The following is a 15,924-nucleotide window of genomic DNA, read 5'->3' on the forward strand; positions in this document are numbered from 1 at the left end:
CCATCTTTTAATTATTGTTAATCTAGCTGTATCAATGATTGTAGGTAAGGTTAGATATCATTTTTTGCACTCTAACGTGCACCTTATGTATGTAAACACTATGATGGCGCTTATATTTACTGCAATGTAATTTTTTATACACTTTGATTATGATTTATATTTAATGTATGCTAATTTTTGTATATTGGTAAATTGAAGAGATATGTATAAAAAGTGCACTATTCTATGGTAGCACAGTGCTTGACAAAGACCGTGCTGTGAGGTCGAAACGTTGCCCCACTTGGTGCTGGATTGTAGTCCACAATTTTTCTTTGAACTGGAGTGCTGCCTGCTGATTTTTTTCAATTTATATTTTGCGTTGGACAACCGCATTACTCAGGAAGTATTGCATCCAAAATCTGCTCAAGTTTCTGCTTCTGTCTGTCTTTTCTATTTATCTATCATCTATCTGTCTATCTATCTATTTATCCATTATCTATCTATAATCTATTATCTATCTATCATTTCTACTCCTGTATATGTAATATATTAGTTTTTGGCTACTATTTAGTTTTCAGTTATTTAGTTTATTTTTTTCTTTATAATTTTTTTTATAACTATGAATACTGTAAATGAACATATTGTATAATGCAAAATAGCTTCTTTAGTCTGGATTTTTATTGGATAATATATGCTACACCTGGTCCCCGTCCTGGCGCTGCGTTCTGGTCTGCTGCTGCTCTCCCTTCTGGGCACTCACCTTGAGCCTCTCATGCTGCTGCTCAGCGTTCTGTCCTCCCTCCTGCCTCCTCCTGGCCTCCTGTGAGGAGATCTGTAGCTAAGACTATTAGGGCACGCCCGCCCGCTCTCTTGCCTTCTTAAAGGGGCGGCGTGCATTATTCATTAAAATGCAATCAACCAATGGCAGCGCACTGGCTGCTATTTCTGGCCTCTCCTCCATAGGGAGAGCGCCGGTGCAACGAGTATCTATCATTGCTACATCCGGTTCTCATGCTAACCTGTCTGCACTGCATCTGCAGTCTCTGTGCATTGTCTAATGCTCTCTGTTTCCACAGCATATCAGTATCCTGTGCTACCAGGTTATATCAGCAACCATCTGGGCCTAAGGCCGGTTTCACATTTGCGCTTTATAGCGCAGCGACGGCCTGCACATGGCCGCCGCTAAGCCCCGCCCCCTCCCGGCTCCCTGCCCGCCCCATCCGGTCATCGCCGCCAACTAGCGCACATGGACGCTTGCGATCTGTGCACCCTATCTTTAGCATAGGGTGCACAGATCGTGCGCTAGCAGGATTTTGCCATGTGCTGTGCACTTTTGAAGGTGCGCCCGTGTGCGCCGAACACAGCATGTTGCATTTCGGCGCGCACGGCGCACCTTCAAAAGTGTGCAGCGCACGGCAAAATCCTGCTCGCGCACGGCCAGCGCATGATCTGCGCACCCTATGCTAAAGATAGCGTGCTCAGATCGCAAGCGTCCATGTGCGCTAGTAGGCGGCGATGACCGGATGGGGCCGGCAGGGAGCCGGAGGGGGTGGGGCTTAGCGGCGGCCATGCGCAGGCTGTCGCTGCTCTATAAAGCGCAAATGTGAAACCGGCCTAAGCCATACCGTTCCGCCTACAGTTATCCGAGTCCAAGGACTTGTGTGACGGTCACTGGAACCGACTCCTTACCAACTAACAGGATCCAGGACCCAGCACATTACGGACTCTGCTGTAACTTTTGTTATCCCTTTTGCTCCCGCTGGGACAGCTGCCACGTGTTTGGGGTCTAACTGGAGATGGCACCTGTGTCCTCCGGGTATTCCATCCTGGCCCTGCCTGAGGGGCTTTACTACGGTTACCCGGGGCTCACTAGTCACGCCCCCCGGACCGTGGTCCTGAGGTTCCACTTAAAAAATAAAACCGAATGTGAACTTCACCATCTCTGCCTCCGCTGCCATTCGTTACAGATTGCTCCTGCCATGGACCTGTTTAAGAGATCAACAGGATAAGATCACAACGTATCTACGTAACCTGTCCACCTGCATGGATTCTCTGCAGAACCCGGCTGCTCCTGATTCACCTAGCAACACCCAGGTACCTGCCGTCATGACAAGCAAGGGCCCCCGCCTGGCGGCTCCTACCTGCTTCCATGGTGATCCCACTCAGTGTCGGGGTTTTCTCAATCAGTGTACCCTACACTTCGAAATCTTGGGGCATATGTTTGCTTCTGACCGTGCCAAAGTGCTTCATTATGTCACATCTAGCAGGAGAGGCTCTCGCCTGGCTGAATCCGTTATGGGAGAGGAGACCCGCTGGTTAATGATCTTCAATCTTTCCTAGAAACTTTTCGCAGGACTTTTGATGAACCTGGCCGGGTCACGTCGACCGCTTCTGCCCTGCTTCGCTTGCGCCAAGGAACCCTCATGGTGGCTCAGTATGCTGTTCAGTTCCGCACCCTCTCGTCTGAGTTATCCTGGAACAATGAGGCCTTACTGGCTACCTTCTGGGAGGGCCTATCTGGAAAAATTAAGGATGAGCTGGCGGGACAGGACAGGCCTACCATCTTTGATGACCTGATTTCCTTGGCGACCCGGATTGACCTGCGTTTTCAGGAGCGTTCATGGAGATTAAGCGTGACAGGAGGTCCTACCACCTGGACTCTAATTCTTCCAAGACATCTACCTCATCCTCTTCTCCCGAAGCTATGGAGGTAGATCGAGTAAGTCTGGCCAGCCGCCGCCAGGAGGCGCGTCGCAAAAACGGAAGCTGTCTGTACTGTTGTAGTTCCGAACACCTGATCCGCTCCTGTCCAAAGAAGTCGGAAAACTCCTGTGCCTAGGCTCGGTAGGAGAGGCCACCCTAGATAGAGAACGTTCCTCTCCTTTGTTACAGATCTCAGTCACCGTGACCTGCGGAGCAATAAAATTTTCTGGACTCTGTCTGTTGGACTCCGGAGCCGCCGGAAGTTTTATCCAGCAGACGCTTGTGGATCACTACCAGTTCAGGCTCTTCCCAACACGCTGCGGGTAACTGCTGTCGATGGCCAGCCTCTGACCAAACCCGTCCAATTCCAGACTGAGCCAGTGGAACTCCAGGTAGGTCTTATGCATTCTGAAAGAATCCATTTTTATGTGTACCCTGGTTTGTCTCACCCCTTGCTTCTAGGTTTGCCTTGGTTTCAGAAACATGAACCAGTCCTTAATTGGAGAACAGGCGAAATTCTACGTTGGGGCGATTCCTGCTCTGACCGTTGCTTAACCTGGATTGAACCAGCTTCACCCCCAGTCCAACCTGCTACCCTGCCTGGATTACCATCCGCTTATTGGTCCTTCTCGGATGTCTTTAGGAAAAAGGAGGCTGAAAAACTTCCTCCCCACAGGTCGTATGACTGTCCAATAGACCTTCTTCCTGGAACATCTCCTCCCCGCGGGAGAGTTTACCCTCTTTCCCAGGTAGAGACTCAGGCTATGTCGGACTACATCCAGGAGAACTTGGCCAGAGGGTTTATCCGAAAATCATCGTCACCAGCAGGAGCAGGCTTCTTCTTTGTAAAGAAAAAGGACGGATCCCTGCGGCCCTGTATTGACTACTGAGGACTGAACCAGATCACGGTAAAAAACAGGTACCCTTTGCCTCTAATTTCAGAACTGTTTGACCGTCTCCGAGGGGCCAGGATCTTCACCAAGCTGGATCTCATAGGGGCTTACAATTTGATCCGAATCAGAGATGGAGACGAATGGAAAACAGCCTTCAACACCCGTGATGGTAACTACGAGTACCTGGTAATGCCGTTTGGTCTAAGCAATGCTCCCGCTGTTTTCCTAGAGTTCGTCAATGGCATTTTCAGGGATCTGTTTTACTCCTTTGTTGTTGTCTACCTGGACGACATTCTTATTTTTTTCTACTGACTTGGTCTCGCATCGCAGACAAGTGCGCCTGGTCTTACAGAGGCTCAGGAAGAACAGACTGTACGCCAAGTTTGAAAAGTGCCTCTTTGAACAATCCTCTTTGCCTTTCCTCGGTTACATTGTTTCCTCCACAGGATTAAAGATGGATCCAGAGAAGTTATCGGCTGTACTCAAGTGGCCTCGTCCGTCTGGGTTGAAGGCCATACAGCGATTCCTGGGCTTCGCCAACTACTACAGGCAATTCATTCCTAACTTCTCCACCCGAGTGGCGCCCATCTCAGCTCTAACCTGGAAAGGTACAAATCCGAAGGATTGGCCTCCTGAGGCTGAGGAGGCCTTTGTTTCTCTCAAAAAGGCCTTTGCTGTCGCACCTGTTCTTCATCGTCCTAACTCCAATGAACAATTTTTTTCATGAGGTTGATGCCTCTTCAGTAGGTGCGGGAGCTGTACTAACCCAGAAATTGTCCTCCGGGCGAATGCATTCCTGTGTTTTTTTTTCCAAGGTTTTTTCTTCCGCAGAGAGGAATTATTCTGTTGGAGATCGGGAATTGTTGGCTATCAAATTGGCTCTGCAGGAGTAGAGGCATCTTCTAGAAGGAGCTCTTCATCAGGTTGTCGCATACACCGATCACAAAAACCTTGCTTGCCTCCAAACTGCACAAAGGCTGAATCCTCGTCAAGCCCGTTGGGCTTTGTATTTTGCTCGTTTTGTTCTTCATTTTCGCCCAGCTGACAAAAATGTCAAAGCAGACGCACTTTCCAGAGCCGTTCTACCTCCTGATCAAGAAGAAGAACCGCAGCACATCATTGAACCCTCAAGGTTAGTCGCGGTTGCTTCTACTGATCTTGCCCGGCTGCCTCCCGGGAAGACTTTTGTGTCAGCTTCTGAGCATACTCGTGTCCTTCGGTGGGGTCACTCGTCCAAGTTGGCAGGTCACGCCGGCCAGAGAGACTCTGCAACTCATCTCCCGGTACTACTGGTGGCCTGCCATGGCTAAGGACATTCTGGACGTCACAGCCTGTTCTTCCTGTGCTCGTAACAAGACAGCCAAACATCTACCCGCAGGTAGGCTTCAGCCTCTTCCAATTCCGTCTGCTCCCTGGCAACATATTGCGATGGACTTCCTCACAGATCTCCCGATCTCATCTGGCTGTTCTGTGGTGTGGGTAGTGGTGGATCGCTTCTCTAAAATGGCTCACTTTGTTCCACTACCCGGTCTTCCAACTGCTACTGAGTTGGCGGACCTGTTCATCCAGCACATCTTCCGTCTCCATGGTTTCCCTCTCCACATCATGTCCGACAGAGGAGTCCAGTTCACTTCAAGATTCTGGAGAGCAGTTTGTAAACTGGTAAGAACTGAACTGGATTTCTCCTCAGCATACCATCCCTACTCCAATGGACAAGTGGAGAGGACAAATCAAATCCTGGCTGGATTCCTGCGTCACTTTGTCAATGCCCATCATGATTACTGGGTAGACTTACTGTCCTGGGCCGAATTTTCTTACAACAATCAAGTAAGTGAATCTTCTGGAAAGTCTCCCTTTCAGATTGTCTTCAGATTGCAACCCGGAATACCTCTTCCCATCTCCGGATCATCTGGCGTTCCAGCTGCCGATACTTTCTCCGAACATTTTTCTAAGGTCTAGAGGGATACCAAAACTGCTCTGGAGAAAGCCTCCCAGTGTATGAAAAGGCATGCGGACAAGAGACGTTTGGATGCACCTATCTTTCGCCCCGGAGACAAGGTATGGCTCTCTTCTAAGTACATCCGGTTAAAGATGCCATCCTACAAATTTGGTCCCCGGTTCATTGGACCATTTGAGATCTTGAGACAGATCAATCCAGTCTCGTACAAGCTGAAGTTGCCCAGTTCCCTACGTGTGCCTAACTCCTTTCATGTTTATCTTCTCAAGCCAGTTGTTTTGAGTCCCTTCTTTAAGGATCCGGGTACCACTCCTGACCCTGTCTTGAAGGATGATGTTTTTGAGGTAAAACATATCCTGGCCGTAAAAAAAAAAGTAAAGGGTAAGACCTACTACCTGGTGGACTGGAAGGGTTTTGGTCCTGAGCAGAGATCTTGGGAGCCTAGGGAGAACATCCAGGCTCCTCTTCTCCTTAAACAGTTCTACGCAGGTTTGAAGAAGAGGGTGTGTAAAGAGGTGGATACTATTACATCTGGCCCCCGTCCTGGTGCTGCATCCAGGTCTGCCGCTGCTCTCAGTTCTGGGCACTCACCTCGAGCCTCTCATGCTGCTGCTCAGCGTTCTGTCCTCCCTCCTGCCTCCTCCTGGCATCCTGTGAGGAGATCTGTAGCTAAGACTATTAAGGCACGCCTGCCCGCTCTCTTGCCTTCTTAAAGGGGTGGCGTGCATTATTCAAAAAATGCAATCAACCAATGGCAGCGCACTGGCTGCTATTTCTGGCCTCTCCTCCATAGGGAGAGCGTCGGTGCAACGAGTATCTATCATTGCTACATCCGATTCTCATGCTAACCTGTCTGTGCTGCATATGCAGTCTCTGTGCATTGTCTAATGCTCTCTGTTTCCACAGCATATCAGTATCCTGTGTTACCTGGTTATATCAGCAACCATCTGGGCCTAAGCCATCCTGTTCCGCCTACAGCCATCCGAGTCCAAGGACTGTGTGAAGGTCACTGGAACCGACTCCTTACCAACTAACAGGATCCAGGACCCAGCGCTTTAGGGACTCTGCTGTAACTTTTGTTATCCTTTTTGGTCCCGCTGGGACAGCTGCCACGTGTTTGGGGTCTAACTGGAGGTGGCACCTGAGTCCTCTGGGTATTCCATTCTGGCCCTGCCTGAGGGGCCTTACTACGGGTACCTGGGGCTCACTCGTCATGCCCCCTTCGGAGCCCCCCGGACCGTGGTCCCGAGGTTCCACTTAAAAAATAAAAACGAATGTGAACTTCACCATCTCTGCCTCTGCTTCCATTCGTTACAATATATATTGGGGGAAAAATATAATTATATATTTCAAAACCCTAACCATGACATCCACAACCTCTCTCCTCCATACATCTGTAACATGGTCTCCCGGTACCTACCCGCACGCAACTTTCGATCCTCTCAAGTAGAGATGAGCGACTTTGCCTTTTTTAGGGTCGAGTCGGGTTTCATGAAACCAGACTTCCGCAAAAACGAAATCGGCCGACTATAGGGAAAAGTCGGAGGCCGACTGAAACACGAAACCCAATGCAAGTCAATGGGGAAAAAAAAGTCGGCAGGGAGTGGAGGACAGTAAACACACCTACAGTGCCCATTTCAATGCCAAAAACATCAATTCCTATTACAGAAGCTTGTCAACCTTAATTTACTTCATAATAATAGTTACGCATTGAAAACTGGGGGTTATTTGGCTAAAGTTGTGGGGGGTAGGGCTGGCTCTAGGTTTTCGTGTGTCCTTGGCCAAATAGTGTCAGTGCGCCCCTTTAACACATACCACAACTCATGATGCTCCGATACGGCACAGAAATATTGGTATAGTACAATGACAAATACTTCACTGCTTACATGACATGACTGATCTATTATAAATTGTACAATAGCTCAAAAAAAGGACAGTATATTACTCCATACAGTATGGCCACCACATTGTGTGCCATACAGAATAATGAGCCCCATATATTTCTCAATACAGAATAATTGGTCACATATAATGTTCCATACAGTATATGATGAGCTCCACATAATGCTACAGTATATGATGGTCCCCATGGATGATGCTCCAGTGTGTTATGGGCCCAAATAATGCTCCATATATAATGGGCTCTATTTCTAATGGTCCAGTGTTTAATGGGCCCCGTAAATGCTGCTCCAGTGTCTGATGTCCCCCATTTAGAATGCTCCAGTATATGATGGGCCCCATGGATGATGCTCCAGTGTCTTATGGGCCCAAATAATGCTCCATATATAGGGCTCCATTTCTAATGGTCCAGTGTATAATGGGCCCCGTAAATGCTGCTCCAGTGTCTGATGTCCCCCATTTGGATTGCTCCAGTATACGATGGGCCTCATGGATGATGCTCCAGTGTATGATGGGCCCTAATAATCCTCCATATATAATGGGCTCCATTTCTAATGCTCCAGTGTATAATGGGCCCCATATTTGCTGCTCCAGTGTCTGATGTCCCCATTGGGAATGCTCCAGTATATGATGGGCCCCATTTTTAATGAAACCAGGCATGGTATGTGAAAAGAGCTCCATGGAGTAATCTGAAGTGTGTGCTGCCGCATCCTTCACTTTTGGTGTGGGTGAAGGACACAAGGAAAGGGGTTGCTCCTGACCAGAAGCCTGCACTGACGACTCAGTGCTTGCATTTTTTGAAACTTCAGAAGAGGAGGCGATAGAGCTGGAGGCTGTTTCAGCAATGTAAGCCAAAATTAGTTCCTGATGCTCTGGTTTTAAAAGCAGTCTAACTTCTCCCAGAAAAGGAAGCCTTACAGGCCTTCCGGAGCTACACCATGACGCAGGCTCAACACCTCCTGCCTTAGCTGCTATTGTGTTTTTGGCACTACCGGCAGATGCACCACCACCACCATCAGTACCAGATGGCCCCCCACACCCATGTCCGTGTTCTCTTCCACCATACTTCCTCATGTTTTGGAAAATGGGCCCAAAATACCAGTAGATATATGGTCCTGTATCAGAAGCGTAGAGCTCTATACAGTCTAGGGATAGCAGTAAATCTCCATATATATTGCATGAGTCATACACAGACGCTCACAGGCTCAATATGGATTACACAATAAAATAAAAAGTTGAAAAAGGGTACAGTATCCATGTCTTCCCTCAAACTGCCTGCCCGTGTATCCTCCCACAAATGCATTACAGCCTGCCTCTGTTCACAAAGCCTCTCAACTAGAGTTGAGCGACTTTTGGTTTTTTAGGGTCGCTTTTCGTTTCGTGAAACCCGACTTTTCCAAAAGTCGGGTCGAGCAAGATCGTCCGATTATAGGGAAAAGTCGGGGTCGTACCGAAACACGAAACCCAATGTAAGTCAATGGGGAATAAAAGTCGGCAGTGAGAGGACAGGAAACACACCAACAGTGCCCATTTGAATGCCAAAAGCATCAATTCTTCTTACTTAAGCTTGTCAACCTTAATTAACTTCATAATACAAGTTACGCACTGAAAAATTTGGGTTATTTGGCTACAGTTGTGGGGGGGGGAGGGCTGGCTCCAGGTTTTCATGTGCTCTGGGCGAAAGAGCGCCCCTTTAACACATACCACAACTCATCATGCTCCGATACGGCAGAGAAATAGCGGTATAGTACAATGAAAAATACTTCACTTTTTACATCTCATGACGAGGCCCATCTATTTCTCCATACAGAATCATTGGTCCCATATAATGTTTGAAACAGTATATGATGAGCTCCACATAATGCTACAGTATATGTTGGTCCCCATGGAGGAAGTTCCACTGTCTTATGGGCCCAAATAATGCTCCAAACATAATGGGCCCCATTTCTAATGCTCTAGTGTATAATGGGCCCTGTAAATGCTGCTCCAGTGTCTGATGTCCACCTTTGGAATGTTCCAGTGTATGGTGGGCCCCATCTATCATTCTCCAGAGTATAGTGCTCCCCAAAAATTGCTGTCCCAACATTGAAAACAATCAAATAAGTCTCCTCGCTAGGGAATCCCTGTACTTGTCTGGACTCCTCGTCGTCCCCATCTTCCATCTCACTGCACAGTATTTCAACTTCGCAAGTGCTGTGATCCTGAGCAAGCAGGGGGGGCCCACTCGTTGGCGACGGCACTGACACAGGGCCCCTGATAGTACGGTGGTGTGTCTGATGGCGGGTGGGCCGGACCTGCACTTTTATCTGCAGCTTCCTCTTTGTCACCGTGTAAGATGGAACTGTATATGGGAAGGGTAACCTGAGTTTCATCAGGGTCAGATTCAGGCCGTGTAGCGTGCGAGGGGAATGTAGTGGTCTGGGTCAATGTACCAGCAGATTCATCGAGCAGTGGCTGGGCATCAGTGCACTTGTGTCGCCCCCAGGAGTACGGTCGCCACAGTGGCATTACCTTCTTCCTAGGGAGTGTGATGTCATGCTTGGGAGCAACGAACGATCTCTCTAGCAGGTTAACTGATTGGGCGGCGTTATTCCCACGAGTCATAACCCTCCAAACAGCGTTCATGAAGGCAAAGTGTTTGTTTTACGTGGGCAGTATGGTTGCAAAGCTGAACCTTAAAGGAATGTCCAGAAGGGCACCACCAGGAGTGGAGCCTACGGTTAAATTCGACTCCACCTGGGAAACCTCATCCATGCCAGCTACAGAACAGATGCACACATTGCAAGCTTAATTCCGTTAACGAACGAGACTCCGTCATGCCCCGCGGTCCGAGTCCGGCTTACTAGAGGGACATGTGAGGCTCTGGCACATGAGATTGGCCAATAACTGGTGTGTCATGCCCTTACATGTCCGTGGCTGCATGTGCGCTACACTGAAAAGGCCAGCGTTTGTCACTTACAGGTGCAGATAACCCGCTGAACAACGTTAGTGATGGGGATCACTGATTACAATTATTACCCGCGAACAATGATTTCCCAGTAAGTGCAGGTCAACCGCAGTTCCGGAATTAGGCCTAACCGTCATTCCTGAAAAAATGAAAAACTTACGTATGCAAACCACAGGTGCTGTAGCTTGCTTAACAGCTCTCCAGCCGTTCTCACGCCCAGTATGGATTACACGTGATTGCACAAAGGTGAGAAAGGGTACCATATCCCCAGATAACATGTATGGATAGCGTACACATTCAAAATATATGTCTATACATCAGGAGGCAGGCTCAGACGGTGTTAGGCCCAGTATGGATTGCACGTGATTGCACAAAGGTTAGAAAGGGTACCGTATCCCCAGATAACATGTATGGATAGCGTACACATTCAAAATATATGTCTATACATCAGGAGGCAGGCTCAGACGGTGTTAGGCCCAGTATGGATTGCACGTGATTGCACAAAGGTTAGAAAGGGTACCGTATCCCCAGATAACATGTATGGTTAGCGTGCACATTCAAAATATATGTCTATACATCAGGAGGCAGGCTCAAACGGTGTCAGGCACAGTATGGATTTGACGGCCCAGACTACACAGCGGAGGAGCAGGGAGAGGTAAAGATTGCAAATGCTGGGGCCCTGCCCAAGCAAGGGGGGCCCACTCGTGGGCGTCGGTACTGGCACTGGGCCCCTCATAGTACGGCGGTGTGTCTGATGGCGGGTGTGCACCACCACCGTCAGAGACACTTGATTGCACTATGAGGGACTCTGTGCCAGTGCCCGCGCCCAAGAGTCGGCCTACCCACCTGTCCAGAGCAACGGCACTCGCACGGTGTCGTGCGCTAGGTGGTGACCCCGGCCATGGGGGGGAGGCAGCACAGTTAGGGAGTTTTAGAAAGTGGCATATGTTGATGTTGGACATTCAGCTGATGCAAAAGGTGAAATAGGTCAAGTCCCAGGAAGAGGTGGACCAAAGCAAGCCATTTTTCTGTCACCCTATGTGTCATCAGGGGAAGGTGGGACAAAATCCTTGGAAACCCATGCGTGGTTCATTTTAATGAAGGTTAGATCATCCACATTTTGGGTTGACAGACGGGTCCTTTTTTCTGTCAGGATTGATCCAGCTGCACTGAAGACTCTTTCCAATAGCACACTTGCAGCTGGGCAAGCGAGCTCCTGTAAGGCATATTGTGCCAATTCAGGCCAGGTGTCCAGTTTAGCGGCCCAATAGTCAAAGGGGAATGACCTGTGTGGGAGAACATCGATATGGGAGGAAAAGTAGTTTGTAACCATAGTTGACAACTGCTGTCTCCTGTCACTTTCCATCGATGCAGTATTACCAGTTGTGTGAGCGGTACTTGAAAAATCAGTCCACAACATTGTCATGAAACCCCTGTCTCCAACGCCACTTCTGCTGTGTGCACCATGAACACCTCTGCCAAGCTGACCCCGGCCCGTACGGCTCGTGTGAGAACCATCACCGCTGCTGTGTGCTGGGAATGCCTCAAGCAACCGATTTACCAGAGTTGCTTGTTTATTAGCCAATATTAGGTCAAGGTTCTCCTGTTGCATGATGTTTTGTAATTTGCCTTTATAGCGTGGATCCAGGAAGCTGGCCAACCAGTAGTCGTCATCGTTCATCATTTTGGCAATGCGGGGGTCCCTTTTTAGGATCTGCAAAGCATAATCTGACATGTGGGCCAATGTTCCCGGTGTCAATGATGCACTGCGAGTGCTGGTTGGAGGAGCACTTTCTGGCAAATCCACATCCCTCCAGTCACGCACAAACCCTGTACCAGACCTTGCCACGCCAACATTTTCACTTGCCCCACGAGATGCATCCTCCTCCCCTAAGTAATCATCCCCATCATCCTCCTCCTCCTCTTCTTCCTCCACCTCATCCAGGAGAGGTCCCTGAGCAGACAATGGCTGAATGTCATCAAGGATTCCCTCCTCCTCTTCCTCCTCATCAACATTGGCTGCAGAAGCCTGCTCCTTAAGGTGCGTCAAAGTTTGCATGAGCAGACGCATAAGTGGGATGCTCATGCTTAGGATGGCGTCGTCTGCGCTTACCAGCCGTGTGCATTCCTCAAAACACTGAAGGACTTTACAGAGGTCTTTCAGCTTCGACCACTGCACACCTGTCAACTCCATGTCTGCTCTCAAAGTGCCTGGCCGTGTATCCTCCCACAAATGCATTATGGCCTGCCTCTGCTCGCACAGCCGCTCCACCATGTGCAGGGTGGAGTTCCACCTTGTTGCAATGTCGATAATGAGGCGGTGGTTGGGAAGGTGGAGCAATCGCTGCAGCTTCTGCATACGAACGGAGTGTACAGGCGACCGTTGGATGTGCGCGCACAGTCTTCGCACCTTCTGGAGCAGGGCTGTTAACTCCGGATAATTTTTGAGGAAGCACTGCACCACCAGGTTCAAGGTGTGAGCCAAGCAAGATATGTGGCTGAGTTTTGAAAGGGCTATGGCTGCCACAAAATTACGGCCGTTATCACTAACTACCTTGCCTGCCTCAAGATGTACACTGCCCAGCCATGACTCAGTTTGTCGCTTCAAGTACTCGGCCAGCACCTCGGCGGTGTGTCTGTCGCCCAAACACATCATCTGCAACACAGCCTGCTGACGCTTTCCACTAGCTGCTCGATAGGGGGACACCTCGTGTGCAACAGTGGCAGCTGCAGATGGAGTGCTCGTACGACTGCGCTCTGTGGACGAGCTTTCGCTTCTGGAGGAGGAGGAGGAGGAGGAGGAGGGTCGAACGCCTACAGCCAACTGTTTCCTATACCGTGGGCTAGGCAGCACTGTCCCACCACCGCTGTTCCCTGTGGACCCTGCATCCACCACATTAACCCAGTGCGCAGTGATGGACACGTAACAGCCCTGGCCATGCCGACTGGACCATGCATCAGTTGTGAGGTGCACCTTTCCGCTCACTGACTGCTTGAGTGCATGGACAATGCGGTCTTTCACATGATGGTGGAGGGCTGGGATGGCTTTGCGAGAGAAGAAGTGGCGACTGGGTAGGTCATAGCGTGGTACTGCATAGGCCATGAGTTCGCGGAAAGCTGCGCTTTCCACCAACCGAAAGGGCATCATCTCAAACGAGATTAGTTTGGCAATGTGGGCGTTCAAACCCAGTGTACGCGGATGAGAGACTGAGTACTTTCTTGACCTACTCATAGTGTCTGGGAGGGTGAGCTGGACTTGAGAGCTGCATATGGTGGAAGTAGCGGTGGACAGGGCGGACTGAGAGAGGGTTGATGATGGTGATGGAGTTGTTGTTCTTTCTGATGGCCTAGAATCAGTCTTTCGTTGATATAACAGTGGGATTCCCTGACTGCTGTGGCCTTGCAACGACACCTCAACATTTGCTGCTGTGCTAACCGGTGGGCTTACAGTGGGGGAAACAATGTAGCGTTGCTGACTACTTTCGTTGTGATCAGTTGCACATGTGGCACTTGAGGTTTGGTGTTGTGTCCACGCTTGCAAGTGCATGGTGTTTAAATGTCTAAGCATGCAGCTGGTATTCAAATTTTTCAGATTTTTCCCTCAGCTAAAGGTCTTTGCGCACTTCTTACAGATAACCTTGGCCTGATCATGAGGATTTTGTTCAAAAAAGTGCCACACTGCACTCTTCCTACTTTGGCAGACATTTTGCGGCCTAGCACGCTGTGATCTTTTGACCCTCTGGACAAGCTGTCCAGCAACTCTTTTGATTTTTGGAACCTGTCTTTGGAGTGCTCCGGGCCTGCCAGATAACAGCTGTTGCGATGTCGATGTCTGCTGTGGATGCTCCTCATCTGAGCTATTGGAAGCAGCACCCTCTTCCCCCAATGGATGCCAATCTGGGTCAACAACTGGGTCATCCATCACCTCCTCTTCAATGTCATGTGCACCTTCCTCTGTGTCACCGTGTATGGTGGTATAGTGTGCGGGAAGGGGCACCTGAGTCTCATCAGGGTCAGAATCTGGCTCTGTACACTGCGAGGACAATGTAGTGCTCTGAGTGAATGTACCAGCAGAATCATCCATCAGCGGCTGTGCATCAGTGCACTCCATGTCAGATTCATCTTGGCCTGGGTAATTCACCATTTGACTTGATAATCCAGGCATGGTATGTGAAAACAGCTCCATGGAGTAATCAGTAGTATGGCCTGCGTCATCCTTCAATCTTGGTTGGGGTGAAGGACACAAGGAAAGGTGTGGTTCATGAACATGAGCCTCCAATGACGACTCAGTGCTTTTACTTTTTACAACTGAAGAAGAGGAGGCGATAGAGCTGGAGGCTGAGTCAGCAATGTAAGACAAAACTTTTTCCTGATGCTCTGGCTTTAAAAGCGGTTTGCCAACTCCTAGAAAACTAAGCCTTCGAAGCCTTATGGAGCCAGAAAATGATGCAGGCTCAACACCTCCTGCATTCGGTCCTATTTTGCTCTTGCCACTACCATCAGATCCACCACCAACACCATCATTACCAGCTGCCAACCCCCGCCCAATTCCACGGCCTCTTCCACCAGCCTTCCTCATTTTTGGTAGAAATGTAGACAAAATCCAACAAACTATATAGTAATGTAAAACAAGGTACAAGGTGTCTATAGGACAGGGGAGATTTTGAATTTCTGCTCACACTAGTGGACACTGGACACTTTTGGATTGTGTGAGGCCCACTGAATATCTGAGCGCTATGTGACAGGCTCGATGGCACAGCTGTGACCAAAGTGACTAGAGGATAAGTGAGATTTTGAATTTCTGCAGACACTTGTGGACACTGGACACTTTTGGATTGTGTGAGGCCCACTGAATATCTGAGCGCTATGTCACAGGCTCGATGGCACAGCTGTGACCAAAGTGACTAGAGGATAAGTGAGATTTTGAATTTCTGCAGACACTTGTGGACACTGGACACTTTTGGATTGTGTGAGGCCCACTGAATATCTGAGCGCTATGTCACAGGCTCGATGGCACAGCTGTGACCAAAGTGACTAGAGGATAAGTGAGATTTTGAATTTCTGCAGACACTTGTGGACACTGGACACTTTTGGATTGTGTGAGGCCCACTGAATATCTGAGCGCTATGTCACAGGCTCGATGGCACAGCTGTGACCAAAGTGACTAGAGGATAAGTGAGATTTTGAATTTCTGCAGACACTTGTGGACACTGGACACTTTTGGATTGTGTGAGGCCCACTGAATATCTGAGCGCTATGTCACAGGCTCGATGGCACAGCTGTGACCAAAGTGACTAGAGGATAAGTGAGATTTTGAATTTCTGCAGACACTTGTGGACACTGGACACTTTTGGATTGTGTGAGGCCCACTGAATATCTGAGCGCTATGTCACAGGCTCGATGGCACAGCTGTGACCAAAGTGACTAGAGGATAAGTGAGATTTTGAATTTCTGCAGACACTTGTGGACACTGGACACTTTTGGATTGTGTGAGGCCCACTGAATATCTGAGCGCTATGTCACAGGCTCGATGGCACAGCTGTGAC

Source organism: Dendrobates tinctorius, unplaced genomic scaffold (genome assembly GCF_039654945.1).
Source record: "Dendrobates tinctorius isolate UK_male_01 unplaced genomic scaffold, ASM3965494v1 ptg000028l, whole genome shotgun sequence".
Taxonomy (NCBI): Eukaryota; Metazoa; Chordata; class Amphibia; order Anura; family Dendrobatidae; genus Dendrobates; species Dendrobates tinctorius.